Source organism: Zerene cesonia, chromosome 12 (genome assembly GCF_012273895.1).
Source record: "Zerene cesonia ecotype Mississippi chromosome 12, Zerene_cesonia_1.1, whole genome shotgun sequence".
In the NCBI taxonomy this organism is placed as follows: domain Eukaryota; kingdom Metazoa; phylum Arthropoda; class Insecta; order Lepidoptera; family Pieridae; genus Zerene; species Zerene cesonia.
Genome location: NC_052113.1, coordinates 1,777,214 through 1,792,862, shown reverse-complemented (window position 1 = coordinate 1,792,862; position 15,649 = coordinate 1,777,214). Strand labels below are relative to the sequence as shown.

General features: G+C 31.2%; 1 protein-coding gene across 3 annotated transcripts in view; it reads left to right on the top strand.

Annotated features, from left to right (window-relative positions):
* The first annotated feature begins 218 nt into the window (after window positions 1-218).
* The window catches only part of LOC119830890 (calmodulin-binding transcription activator 2), a 165,092-nt gene continuing 149,661 nt past the window's right edge, over window positions 219-15,649 (top strand). For all 3 annotated transcript variants that reach the window (XM_038354076.1, XM_038354075.1, XM_038354077.1), the window contains exon 1: window positions 219-376. The gene's annotated coding sequence lies outside the window, so the exon portion shown is untranslated. The remainder of the gene's footprint in view (window positions 377-15,649) is intronic.

The window sequence follows — 15,649 nt, the reverse complement described above, 5'->3', positions numbered from 1 at the left end:
TTGTTTTGCAAACATTATCTGTACATTTAACTTGTTCAATGTAAAGATAAGATAAAACTGAAATCAGAGTTACATCCGTCCCAATTAACCAATTCTATATGGACTTGATGTGTTCTCGATTATATTCGCTTCCTGAAATTCGGAACTGCAAGTAAATAATCGATAAAACTTGTTCAGTCACGGGCCTCACTACACAGCTCAGTCGTGCTACGCGCCGCGCCCTGAACGCGCGTCTTACCCCAAACAAACCTACATCGTACAAAACCGATAATAACTAATGCGATTTGTTTACCATTCATCATCACGTGCTCATAAATAAAATGACGGACAGTGGCTAAACAATAAAGAACAGTCGGCTCAACGAGAAACACTAACGGTACGTAGCCCACACACCATCCACAATTTGCAATTGCATGCGAAAATTTCAGAATTTCCACGTGTCCTGCCTGTTGTGATGCGATTATAAATCGATTTTATTTGCTAAGTCAATTATCATCGATACAATATTTATGTTTGTGAGAGTACGGATGAATTAGAAGGGAAAAAGCGCCGTCTATCTGTCTCATTCTTCGATAAAGTATCGTTTAAGTCAAATGAGAGACTATTTTTAGCGAATGGAGGAAATAAATTAATTCAGATAATTCAATCTTTGTTCAAAAATAAAGAGGTTTATATAAATATTATAATAAATGTAATGAGATTGTTAAAGGCTAATCTTATTGCAACATGGTCATGTGTCTAACATTTCTACGCCTAGGTTATATTTTTTCTTGTTTATTAGATACATTAAAAATTATCTTTATATGAGCAAAAAGTTTTTTTATCTTACCATTGAATCGTTTAGGTTGCGTTTGCTTAGTATAATTGTTTACTCTGCTTAACACTAAAAATATAATATGCAGATAACATATCTGCGGAAAAATTCACGTGTGGCTTAGAAGATATTAGATCCGCAATTATGAATTAGACATTGAGTTTTATCAAAAATTAAACCTTTCATATTAGTAGTGAGATGAAAGGTATAATGACATATATATTAATTTTGGTTTGAACTTGCATTGGTTACGATAAAATTCTAACTTTGCAATAGAATTGTTTTGTAATCAATAAAATATAAAATTAACGATATGGGTACTCTATTTTATTAACACGTTGTTTATGATAGTCTAAATTAATGTACATTTAAAAATATATATTTAAAGAAAAAGCACATTATGTTTTCTATTTCATTTTATTGTTTATTTACGAAATTCATGAAACTAATATAAAAATAAAGAAAATTTCAATAATGATTTTCATTTATTCCGGGTCACGACGTATAGCTTATCAATGGTTTTCCGATAAAATAATCATTTTGTGAAAATCAAGTCAGTAGATAACAAGTTTGTGTTGTGCATACCTACGTTAAGATAATTTGAATTCAAATATAAATAAACGTCGATAATACTAATTATTGAATATTCTCAGAAAATAGTAAACACTACACACTAATTCGAAGATCTTAATTGGAGAGCAATATATATAAAAGATGGCAGTCATTTGGAGTTTTAGAAATACATCAATTGTTATAACCTTTATTATTGATTTTGGAAAACCAAAAAAATCTGAACTTTTCATTTAATATTAACAATATTTGAGATTATTGCTTGAAATCTTAAAATCACTTTTAACCAGTCTCGAATAAAAGTAGTTTAATCCAATAGATGGAATCCTCAATTGATCCACCTCCTGATGTTAAACTGATGTTTAATTGTGCTATCGTTTTGACTGTTCATTGATAATCCTATTTGCGATTCTTTATTAAATGTACACATGATTTTGTCAAAAAAATTTTCCTTTACTTTTGTCGTTTGAGATACAATAATAAAACTAACATTTGAACAGTTGATTACACGTTCTAAGTAAATTTTTGTAATAAAAGAAAAAATGTATTTATTAGCGGCCGACCAAAATTTTTATGATGGATAATGCATTATGCGAACATTGTTAAATTAATACACTCAATTTTACGCAAAGCATAACAATTTTAAAATACATAATCAATCAAAGGGTACAAAATTTCACGCCATGTGTACAAATTAATTATATGTTTGCATACTTGAATTATTTATGTACTCCCATCAAAACGAATTCATTCACCGTTGAGCTGTTTAAAAATCAAAACCTAGATTGAGTTTCGCGTCGAGTTTGTTTATAATGATTCACTGTTATCTGAAATGTATTATTTGCTAAAGATTATTAGTGATAACATCTGATAAGGGCTGTGTATTTACGTCAGTAAAAATTATCTCCTTCCTCACTGTTGGGTTTCGGCGTTTCCTTTTATTTTATTATCTTGAACTGTTAAGTTCTAAATTTAAAAGACGATTTTTTTACGTGTCTTATACAAATGTGGCTTAGGATGGACCGTAATTACTCTGTGTGGCCTATATCCTGTTTCTCACTCTTCCTAGTCCATTCCTTTGTCCCCTTGATAATCATTTCCTTATCCTTTATTCTATAAACGCCAGCAAACCAATTCAGCGGCTCACACCACCCAATTTTTTCTGGTGTTGGTTCTTTCACCCAATTCTAGTGGGTACCAGATGCCCACTATGGCATAAAAAACTAATTGTATTCACAGAATAATTTTCCAATTTACAAAAACGTAATCCATAAAATGGAAAATTTTTAATACTAATACAAGTTGAACATTTAAAAATTGTTTTCATGAAATTTTCAAGCCATGTGGCCAGCCAACATCACAGTTAAACTAAACTGCTTAAAAGTACTCGAATAAAGTTTAAAGTCGCAACTTCAATAGAAAGATCGGGGTCGTCAAAACTTACCTGAAATTCTCTTAGAAAAGACACTCATACTTTTCTCACTTACAAAGTATTTAAATGAAAATATGGTATGATAAATTTTTATTAAAATATCTCTCTTATTGCTAATTTTTGTTGACCGTGACATTGGTTGCTCGTAGGACATTAGTTTATGCCCCATATTGTATTATTTGTATGAAAACATACTTTATAAAGATGTTTATCTGAATATCACGTGCTGATAAATTACTTTATTTTGAATCCAATTTTAAAGATTAAACATATCTCTATCTAAAAAGATTATGTTATGTCAATTATTTGTGTATAAATATACATAACTTTGTTAAAGAATGTTGTGTGTCATGAGAAATAAATATGATCCTTAATAAACTATAGTGGTATGAACATATAATTAACTTTAAAGCAAGATAATTAAATAAATATTAACAATAATATAATTAAGACATACAAAAGATGAATGTTCTTTATTTATTAGTTATTATGGTTCGTGCTATATAATTCCAGGCTATTAACTATTATCTGCGGGCCAAATTAAAAATATCTTTCATCACCGAAGTCGTAACTCAGTTTTTATTATATCTTCCCTTTACCTGAAGGTAAAGGGAAGAAGGGAATGAATTCCCTAAAATTATCTGAACACAATCGAACAGAAATTTCGAGAGGCTTTGCGTAACAATTTTTTCTAACAAAAGAATTTCACATAAACTTATGCGTTGTATAGGAATATATTTAATCTATTATGAAACATGCTCAGAGCCAACAAGTTTCTATCAATTATCCAGCCGAACGTGGATCGATGAGAATGTTTACAGCATCCTTTTATAACATTCTTCATGTGTTTGATATTTAACAGTTGATAAATGGTGCATGAATTAATATATTACGCGATTCTAAATGAAATGTGACCTAAATAACCAACACAGCCCCAGCTAATGAGGCGGATGAGGGCCTGAGCTAACTAATATCATTTATTTAAAGTCGATAAATTGCTTACATTTCACTTATTTTATTTTCATATGCTTTAATAAGGAATTTTATCATAAATGTTTATCCATGGCATATAACAAACTTTATATTGAAAGAATATTGAATTTATTGTATTAGTAAAAATGTATCTCACCATGTACCAAAGCTCATACCATGACAAATCTTAACGATTTTTTCATCATTCATCATTAGGGGCTCGGCTTAAAATATGAAATAAATAGTCTTTTCCTTTTCCTCTCCGTCAAGTCGTTAATCCTTTCCCTATCCCTTTCCCATTAAATGCGGGCAGCGCATTCGCAGAGGGACTACCTCCGCGAATGTTCATGGGCGGTAGTGATCGCTTATCTACTATCAGGCGAACCACAATCTTAGTTGCGTGCTTATGGCAAGAAAAAAATAAAACATTTATTTGTTTATTTATCTATCACGAAGTTTATACAAAGAATATAGATAACATTTTATATAGTTTCCTATGTGTACATTGTGTTCTGTACTTTTTATTACAGGAAATTACAACATTATAATAAAAAAACACATACACCATTGAAAAAACGCGTTCTACGTTTTAATAAAGCACCGGACTTACTATTACCATGAATTACTTATTTAATTGTATACATTTTTAATCCATTTATTAAAACATTAACGCTATAACACACTATAATACTTTTAAAGCTATATAAGAATAACATAGATTCTAAGGGTTGTTTACCATAAAATATGTGTAATTTTAGACGTAATATGAGGAGTCACCTATATCTGGATGCGCGTGTTGACTCAGTAGGTTATAGTCTTTAAGAGGTTTTTAATAAACGTAACAAAATATAAAGAAGCCCGTTTCAATATCTGTGTATTAATAACTTTGGTAATGGATAAAGGTTTTGTATTAATGTGGACTAAGAGCTAGTATTGTATTGAAAATGTAAATTGTGAAAGGATAAAGGATGAAGTATCTGCTACTATTTTAAACGGGAAAGTTAATGACGCATGCTTGTCCCGGCTTGACCCGGGGTAAAGATATAATAAAACATTCCTTTCTGTATTTCGAAGAATATCCCATAGGTGGAAGATGTTTCTCAGGCAACATGTAGCCTATATCACTCTCTAGCCTCCTAACTATCCTCACAACAATAAAAATGTGTGATCGCTCGGATGCGTCGTGAAAGATAGATAAACAAGCAAATATTATAAGGTTATAGCTGATGTTACGCGGTTAATACATTGTTAATGGTAAAATCATTTTTGAAAACGGTTGAAGCTTTTTGAGTTAAATCGAAATAAACGTTCTCTTTCTAAGATTTGTATAGGTTTAATATTAAAGACTTCATTTTAAAATATTGTATAATATTATAAGAAGTAACAGCTTAGTTTCTGATCCTTTCGGGAAAACAATAGAAGTCTGTTGTACATTTTTTCCTTTTCTTTTGTAATCCAAAGAGACCGCAAGTTAGCTGAAGTAAAAATTAAAAAAATGTTGTGCTTTTTAATTTTTTTCTTGCAAATTCTAACATGGGTGGAAACCAAAGAATAATATCGTATTTCTTATGTCTGATTATACATTATTTCTGATTATACGTAAAGATGTCATGATGTGAAGTTAGCATAAAAAATTGTTTTTAAATAAAAATCGTGCAAATGCAAGTATATTTATTCATTTTTAGTTATACATCTCATGATATCCCAGTTCATTTTGTAGATCAGAATCAGCTCCAGACCTCTACGCGCGTAGCGTTACACCGTAGCGATCGCGTGCGTAGCGGGCTACGTTCATGGAGAGCTGTTAATGATATTTATTATACAATAAAATAATTGAAAAATTCTTAATATTATAAGGAGAAACATGAAAATCCATTTATTATTGAATGTGAGTTACATTTTCGTTTTTTCACAGTGGTTCATATAAAGCGTAAAATGAAGTAACCATATTCCATTTATATTAATATTCCTAAAGATATATACTGAGTTAAGGAGGCAATATCATAATATTGAAATATTGCCAATACTAGTTCATAATAGTATTTTAAATCTATGAAATATTGTATAACCAAAATAAAAATATAAAATTATACAAGAAAAAACAGGATCACCATTTATAATAGTTCATTCACTAATTCATGACAGAGAAGTGTGGCAACGGCGCAGTGTAATGTTGTAGAATGTAGAGCGTAGTGTTGTAAGAGTTAGAGTACCTAACTACTATCTACAGGGTGTTTTCTATAAATTCACTAAAATAATATTTTCTGGACTGTTACTGTCTTAACTGTTTTTACATATTTAATTGATTTTGATATGTAGACTAGGGACGTTATAATATATACCTAGCCAAATTTATTGTTGTATATCGCCTCCAACCAGTATATGTAAATAATGCAAACATAAATAACATTGGTGAAACTGTTTAGCAAATCATATAATTAATGTATCTATTCAAACGCGAAACAATGGAGCAAACCAGTAAAAACTGCATATTATCATAATAGAACCACAAAATTGTAACCGATTGTACAAACATGATTTGCAATAGTTTGACATAAGCAAATAGGAATAATAACTTTTCGAGTCGACTGTACACAATCAACAAACTATCAAACGAAATTAACCGCAGCGTCATCGAGCGTACAATAATCGTAACGTTACATCGAATTCAACTTTTCACCCGACTGTACTTTCATAACTGCTACCACAATTGGTCCCGACTGTACAAACACTTGTAACCGCTGGGCTCCAGTATGCTGTATTAATTTGTAAACGGGATCATGTAATGAAATCCACTTCAACGCGTGGACCACGATGTAATTCAACTCTATAGAAGTACGGGCTTTAATACCAACCAATAATATAGAATAACTGTATATAGGAACGAAATAGAGATCTTTTTATATTTAATTTTTATTACAATTACGATACTATATATACGTCATGTTCAGTATGTAAACGAAATAATCAAAACAAATAGTGGCAGTCTTTCATGATATTGATTATCTAGATTGGTTTCTATATTAACTAAGGTAATAAATTATTTGTCTGGATATTTATATGTATAGTGAGCCTGTTATACAGATGTAATTTTAAAAACTAATAAGTTATAATGTATGAATATAATCGAAAGGTTTCGAACATACTAGGCTTTCATATATTTGAATTAATATAAAATCTACATATGTCTTATACGTTTTGTAGTTTTGCTTTGAACGTGGCCTGATTCTCGATTCGTGTTTTTAGCCTAATTAAGCTTAATGCTTTGTGAAAGTAATCCATCACGCTATTGAACATTAAAATGGGTATTATAGAATGCTATAATGAAAACGTTAATAATAAAAACGTTAAAGTTGATTTGTTTGTTTATTAAATCGACTTCCGTTTATGTTTCTGACCCTTTATATACAATTTATGCAAGGGTTTAAGAAAACAGTAAGTTAATCGTAACTGTTATGATACAAGGAAATTACAAGGATTCCTGTAGATTCTTATTGTTTAAAATTTAGTGTTCTAAAATAAATAATAGGAAACATGAAGAAGTCAGCATACATGAATGTGATTATATTTAAACTTTTATAAGACAATACTGTCGCAAAAGGCATACCATATTAAAATCGAACTCAATATTAAATATTCATTGAAATATTGCTAAAACGCTTTTCATATATAGTTATAGTAATATTATTAACGAATTCATATTATTAGCACACAAATCAACCTCGAAAATGTATCCCTGAGTTGTCTGAAAAAACGTAATAATGTAATAAAATAATTATATTAAATTTAAATGTTAAATATAAAACTTTGTAACGGAACTCGTGAATTTAAAGTACATATAACATTTCAGTAAATACCATTCGGCCCAGCCTTGGCCTCCAAAACCCCACGCGTTGGTTACGTTGACTGTTTCCCTTTGAAATGTACTATTTGCATAATTATATGTATCATTTAACTGGATATCTTAATGCGAAATTACTTCTGACGTAAGGTCAATTTATCCTTGCTTATAATATTATAAATGGGAAAGTGTGCTTGTTTGGTTTCGATTAGATTTTTTATTGCTTAATTAATAACATAAATGATTTTGTGTTGGTTAATAATATTCGGTTGTATTTTTGTTTTAAATAAAAATTATTTAAAGAAATGTGATACGGCGCATAGCGCGTAATGTAAAAAAAATTATAACTTACAAACTACACGAAAATGGAATAATGTTTCTTAATGTTTTCGCTGATATTCGGTAAAGCTTGATATTAAAAAAAATCGCGCATAGAAATTTGAAAATATAAATACGTGTACACGGTCGGAGCCGGGGCGAACACCTCAAATAAAAGTATTTAAATTGAAAAGTAATGTACATAATATTTCCAAATCACAGCAAATCCCTGAAAAATAACACCCATCCCTGCAAAAAACGAACAGCACTCTTATATACGAGCGTTAATAAACTACTTTCTGTTTTCGCTCCACAAAATTCACTATTCATAAACAACAAGATATTGCCACAAGGAAAAAATGTAAATTTTTAGTGTTAACAATATCTAAATTTTTGAGTTCACTCACATAACTCAAGTGTAATGTTGCCACATTTCGTTGGCGAATGCATCGCCATGGCCAATTTAATTTCACATAGCATTTATTTTGAGGAATACAACTTATGATTTTCGGCCTTGCGTGCTCACGAAAATTACTAAATTAAAAACGCGATATGTTATGCGCTCGGTTAATAATAAATTTTTGTTCTCGTTAAGGCTTTTGGTTGATGGAAGCATTCAAGATTTCCGCATGCATTTATAAGTTGTGTCGGTTAGTGGTAAAGCTTACACACTTTTTAATTAAGTGCCCGCGGCTTTATATTAATTAAAGGTTATTTATTGTGAAAGGCTCAATGTTACTCGACATTATTTTTATATAACGTATTATATACGGCAACACATTTCCCTACTAATATTATAAATGCGAAAGTAACTCTGTCGGTCTCTTCACTGAACCGATTTAGATGAAAATTGGTACAAAGTTAGTTAGAGACTCGAGACAGGACACGTCAAGATAGTTTTTATCTCGCAAATCTTATGGGAACGTGAACTATGTGGGTAAAACTATTTGGACGACAAGCCGGGTTAGGTAGGGTTCCTCTGACTATGCGGGCGGAAAGCTAGTTAAATATAGATTTGTGATGATACTATATACATTGTATTGATAACTACTAATATATGAAAGCTGAACGGGTTAAAATGAATATAATGTATATTCCTTGCTTTCCTTATATCAAATATAATATAAATACATAAAATATTAGATTTTTAAGATAATGATAAGCCAGACGCGAGCAACCATTAATCTGAAACATAAAAGCGAGTCGAATTCTTTGGCACTATAATCTTTAAGAAACCTAGGTAAAGTCTATTGTAAGGTGACCTTATTTGCCTAAGTATAACCTGAATTAGGCACATAACGATCGGATCAGCCTTTTGGTCCCCGTAATATCCGGTCGCAAGGAAATTGCTTTGATTTATATATCATAGAAGCGAGTATTTAGAATGCTAAGTCTATAAATGGCTTCAAGGGTTTGGTAGTGTTCTAGGTTTTGATGTTCTTCAGGTGTAGTATTTTGAGAGTTTCTTTTGAACGCGCTAGATTCTTGATTCTTGAAATATTTAGAGGTAATTTAAAGAAGTGTTTTAAATATTTAATCTATACTAATAATATGAAGCTGAAGAGTTTGTTTGTTTAAGCACGCTAATTTCAGGAAATAGTGGACCGATTTCAGTAATTCTTTGACCGTTGATTATAATCGTGATCTCTGAGTGCTAAAAGGCTATATAATATATATATATATATGTATATATATAGAACGGGAACGCTAGTTCAGGACGTTTCCATTGGATATTTGCATTTTTCAATAAAATATGTATAATATCCCATTTTTTACGAAACCGAACAGGTACACCAATAGGCTGGTACTTTCTTTCTGTCACCTTATAACGCTCTTTTATCATTGCACCAGAATGAAAATCTTGAGTAATATAATAATAAATCTCGTATTATATGAAGTTCAATTATATTATCTGTTATATTTAGCAGAACACCATATATGGAGACAACTTTTACTTGAATATTTTTAAGTCCAATTGTTAAAATATCCTGGCCTATTTTTTTCATTACAGTATTGGCAACACAGCAGTGTATGTTTTGTAGATGTTCACGTCTATTTAAATAAAGAGATTAGATCTAAACAGTCCGTAAACATTTTGAGAGCATTTATGATTTATTACCAACAGTTTGACATAAAAATATAAGTCGAGATATTGCTGAATTGGCAGAAAAATCCAAACAGACTTCGATGGGGAGGTCTAGTTTATTATTTCCATCGAAGACGTGCTCGCAATAACGAAATTTTTAAACGACTAACCAACTTATTTCGTAGCATTTTTCAGTTAAGTGCGAGGTTTGGTTGTTCTAGCGATGTATGAATTCTTTGTGCTGGATGACAAAATTATTAATTGTGAAAACTGGCTGGAGACGATTTACAAAACTGTTCTTTATTTATCGTATTCATTTTATTCTCATATTTGAATTCGAGTGGTAATTTAATTAAAGATTAAATATTTGACTTGGTTTATTGAAAATAATTTTAAATATTGCGCCTCGTTTTTATGGAAAATTTAAAACTATTGTTAAGTGTTATTTGAAAGTGAAGGATATCGTATAAGCGAAAGTGACATAAGTGTGTAAAAGTGACATAAAATAGACTAAATTAAAAATAATCAAGGGAATTGCTGAGCATAAAATTATGAGGCAGCAAACATAAAAACTATACTCGATTTATAACCTGCTCCTCTTTTTGAAGTCGATAAAAAAGTACAAAAATTCGCAAATTTATCATTAGAAGTAAGTAAGTTAAGTAATAATTTATTCAATATACACAACTCTAAGTAATAAATTTAATAAGATTTTTTTACAACTAAATCAATTTTTCTTATATGTTATATCATCTCAATGAAATATAACATTTACAAGATATTTCGCTGTTACAACCGCGCTTACGAGAGCGGCAAACGATCACAACGGCCTTACATCTGAAACAATAAACGAAATATATATACTTGCTGTTATTTTCGGTACTACACTACTATTCTTGGCATGAACATCCTACAACATTTATTCTCATTTTATTGATTATTTGGGTTAACTTCGCTTCATATAAAACTTATTTAACGTTAAATGCATTTTTAATATAAGTGCTACTGAAAATAAGAGCCGTGTCGGAAGATTTTGGGAGGTAATGCGCTGACGTATTCAGAAATTCGAATTAAATTTTCGTGTTCAGCAAAAACATTATACTATAACTCTAATAAATTGTTATGTTATTAATATGCATGCTGTTTGTAATATTCACCTGACGTAAATTTAAATTAAATCGACTGTCCGTATGAATCAACTGTTCTTCGTGTTATAATCGACCGTATTCCTATTAATATTATTTTGTCTGTATATATAATTTGGATGATATTTGGTGCAGAGATATTATGAATCCCAAATAAGGCCTAAGGATATTTTATAATATAAATAAGGAAAGGAATTGATGTGGGGAAAACTATGGGAGAAATAGAAAACTTATTAAGAACTTGCACTGTCCATTTTCTCTTGACTATGCGAGTGAAGCCACGGGCGGAAAGCCTGTTATTACAAAATGCGATTAGAAGAATCTAAATTTTTCAAGCCAATTTGCCTCTTATTCCAGTTTCAACATTCCGCCCAGTAAAGCCACGTGCGCAGAATATCGTCCGCCATCACAGGAGCCGCTATAAGTCAGATATATAAAGTTTTTCTTTCTGCACTGCATCCAAAACTGGTGCAAACGTGAAACTTTTGCACAATTGTATCAAAATTAAACCAGTGAAATGAACCCACTAATCATAGCGAAACTTTTTATCAATATCTGACATATATGCTGAGAAATTCGAAAAGTTTAGCTCATGCAGTGTTCGAAGTTTCGAAAATAATTTATATTGTTTTATACTTCCTATATTTGGCCGGTTCTTATGATTTATTGTTGTATTCGTTGGACGTTTCCCAACACGTGTCAGGCGGAGCGTTGATAGTGTCACATAGCGGAATGGAGTCGATATGAGTTCGTTAGGTATGCCCGTTGCCGTATGCTCGTGATAAGTTCAAGTTTTTGTATGAGACATTTTATTATTAGAAATGAAATACTTTCTGAAATAATTGTGTAAATATATTTTACTAGTTTAAGTCTTTTAAGTCGTAGCCCGTAAGAATATAGGGATAAAAAGTTGCCTATATGTTTGCCAGTTGTTCAGCTATCTACGTACCAAATTTCATTGCAATCGGTTCAGTAGCTTTTGCGTGAAAGAGGAACAAACACACACACATCCTTACAAACTTTCGCATTTATAATATTAGTAGGATTGTAAAACTAGCTGTTGGCCCCGATGTCGCCCGTGGTACATACATGTCCTATGCGTGACATTAAAGTTGCAGAAATGGTGAAAGAATTTTTTAATTCGATCCAACAGTTTTTGTATAAAAACATTACAAACATACTCATATACAAATCTTTCATCTTTGTAATATACAGTACAGGTTGGTTAGGTTACGAAATGCATCATTTGGTTTTGATACTTATTTCTCGTGGTTCTGTTTTCTTTAATCCTTATTTCTTCAATTATCCTTAATTCGAATGTGTACATTAATTGTGTAAGCATATTGTAATGATTGCATTTTACAGGATGTATAAAATAATATAACATACACTAGAATTTATGTATTAACGTATTGTACCCTGTGAAGAGGAGGTCCTTACGTTGTAGTCATAGATCTTAGGCGTGTGAGGTCATAAAATAGGTTTATTTCGATGAAATTTCATTGTACCACTCTCTCGTCTAAAGAAATGATTTCACAGTAGCATCTTCACAGTTTCAAGTGTCTCATTGTTTGCAGAAAAAAGGGCAATTTTGTAAAATATCTTACATTATGCTAAAGACATCGAAACAATACTAAACGTTAATTAATTATAGCACACACATCATACGCAATCACTTCGTTTCATTTCGACATTCATTTAAATATATCAAAAGAACAGAAAACATTTGCGCACAGCCATAGAGAGATTCTTTGCACTCAGCCTATTCACCATTAAGCGTATTCAGCGCTACACATTCGGGCCATTCAGCGCTTCGCATTTCGCGTAATAGGAACGGGCACGCTAATGTAATTGAGTGTTTTTTTAGTTTCACCCTTTTAAAATGAGAGAAATGTTATGTTATCGGGGTTAGGGGTTCGGTTATTCGCTTCGCGTGACGACAGCGCTGAGCGCTGAACGCTTCACTCGATAACCGATATACGCGTTTGTATTCAATTTTTGTTTTGTTTCTCTGAACGGATTATAGAATATTGTTCCATTTTTGAAATTTTCTATTTTCTGTTTGAATAGGCTGCGGAATAACCGTTTAAAAAAAGCTGTCATTGAAAAATACATATGAAATAATTTTAATTTGCGTTTTATTAACTAAGAGTAGCTAAGTTCTATATTCTTATAACGTTTTTGTGAATAAATAATTTAATTAATTGTTACTATTGATACATAAAATTTGATAAATATATTTAATGAAATTTGTTTCATAAATTACTCAATTAATAAATCTTTAATAAGAAGCAGATAATACAATTTTATTGCGCAAATTTTATTAAATCATATGAGGCGCAAATAATTCACATTGTGGTCAGCGTACGGTGTGAAATGGTTAAATTAATGGGAATGGTTTTTTTTGCTGAATTCACATTAGGTATTGTGTTTTATCCATATAAATTAATGTTTTGATAAAGATACATAGGTCTAATTAGGATGCCCTGAATAATTTGAAACGCTCTAAATTCTGTAAGGATCCTTTTCTTATTATCATAAAAAACAATCAATTATTATAAGACGGATAAATTATATGCCCGAAGCTCCCGCAAACATTAAAACACAAGGAAAATAAAAGTGACGCTGAAATTCGTCAAAAAGATAGATTCAATCGATCCCTCATAATGGATAGCCGCTAAAAATATAACATTAGCTGGCGTGATAAATGATCGGGGCTCTTTTGGTTACGAAATGTCGTAGTGAAGATTATATTAATGTTTTTCATGCGAAAACTTTAAATCCGGGACAAACCTGGCGGTGTGATTTATTGGTTTATGATTATAAGCAAAGCTCTGTAGACAAACGGTTTTAGCGTGGTTTTGTTTGTTGAAATTATAGACTGATGGAAGTGTGAAAATATATTTTATGTAGCGTATGTTTTGGGATTATTTCCTTGTTTTGGTTATATATTTGCGTTGAAGGCAAAAGTGTGGAAGTTGTGTGCTCGTGATGGCATCTAATATTTTTCAAAATGAAAGAAAGATACAATTAGAATATGCTATGCTATATTATATATTATACAATGTAATTAAGATTATAATATAGCCACTTATTTGTTTAAGATATTGTAAATTGCGAAAAAAATTTAGACTTTTTTTTGGAAATGTTTTTTAACTTAACTTAAGATGTAACCAGAATAAGAGATATAAATATTAAAAACGTGGGCACGGTAGCTACTGAGTGATATAGTGTAAAAAGTTAGTTATGCTGTTAGCTGAGAGTCAGATGAATTTCATTATTTGATATGAAAATTGATTTAAACATTTAATAGGTTTTACTCTTATGCCATTCCAGATCGAGAAGTTTAATGTAGTAATAAGTAGGGGTTCGAGACCGGGCGAGCGTGCAGAAAATAAAGCGATTTTTCAATTTATCTACACACGTGGATAACATCACCATTGCTTAAAACGGTGAAAGAAAACATCGTAAGGAAACCGGATGTCCAAGAATCAAAAGTTGTACGACATCTGCCAACCCGCACTTGGCCAGCGTGGTGGCTTATGGTCTGAACCCTCATAGGAGGCCTGTGTCCCAGCAGTGGGAACGTGTATGGGCTGATGATGAAGTTGAATATGATTTGGTTTACTTAGGGTTGTTAAAATGGCGATGCACCTCTTTGGTACAGTAGTTAAGCACTGTTGCTGCGTTGGTCGAGGATTTATATTTATATAACGTTAATTATTTTAACAGATAAATTTCTATTCGTCTCAGAAGAGGACACAAGTCTTTTTAAACTAGTGGTATTATATTATGTATTGCTACGTAACATATATAACACTAAAATACTACTTTAATATATAATCGTTAGTTTGAGTTTGAGTGTGATTAATATTGAGTTCGATAATATTGTATCAACAAGATAAAATTCGTACTGAAAGTTCGCAGATTCAAAGAATAAATTACACGTTGTTAGCCATTTAGTGGTCGCCGTAACGGACCCGGCGCCATTTTGTGCCATAATTCACGGAGGTTAATTACTCGAAACTTAATTTGTTAATTTATCGCTTGCTCATCTCAAAAATTATATATTCATACAATTAAATGCGAGGCCCAGTGTTAAGTTGTTAAAAGTTTTCAAAACTCCTTGAGTTTTTAATTTCAATAGCTTTGACTGTTGCCTGAGTCACGTTCGGAGTTTTTGTGACAATTATTTTCTTTTGCGATAATCGATTTTACTTAAGCCTGGCTAGGTTTTAACAAGCCATAGTAAAATTTTCTGCCATCTTAAATATTAAAAAATATCTTTCAAATTATATATCTATATATATAAAATTCTCGTGTCACAGTTTTCGTTGCCATACTCCTCCGAAACGGCTTGACCAATTTTGATGAAATTTTTTGTGCTTATCCGGTATCTATGAGAATCGGCCAACATCTATTTTTTATACCCCTAAATGATAAGAGTAAGGCAGAACAGCGTTTGCCGGGT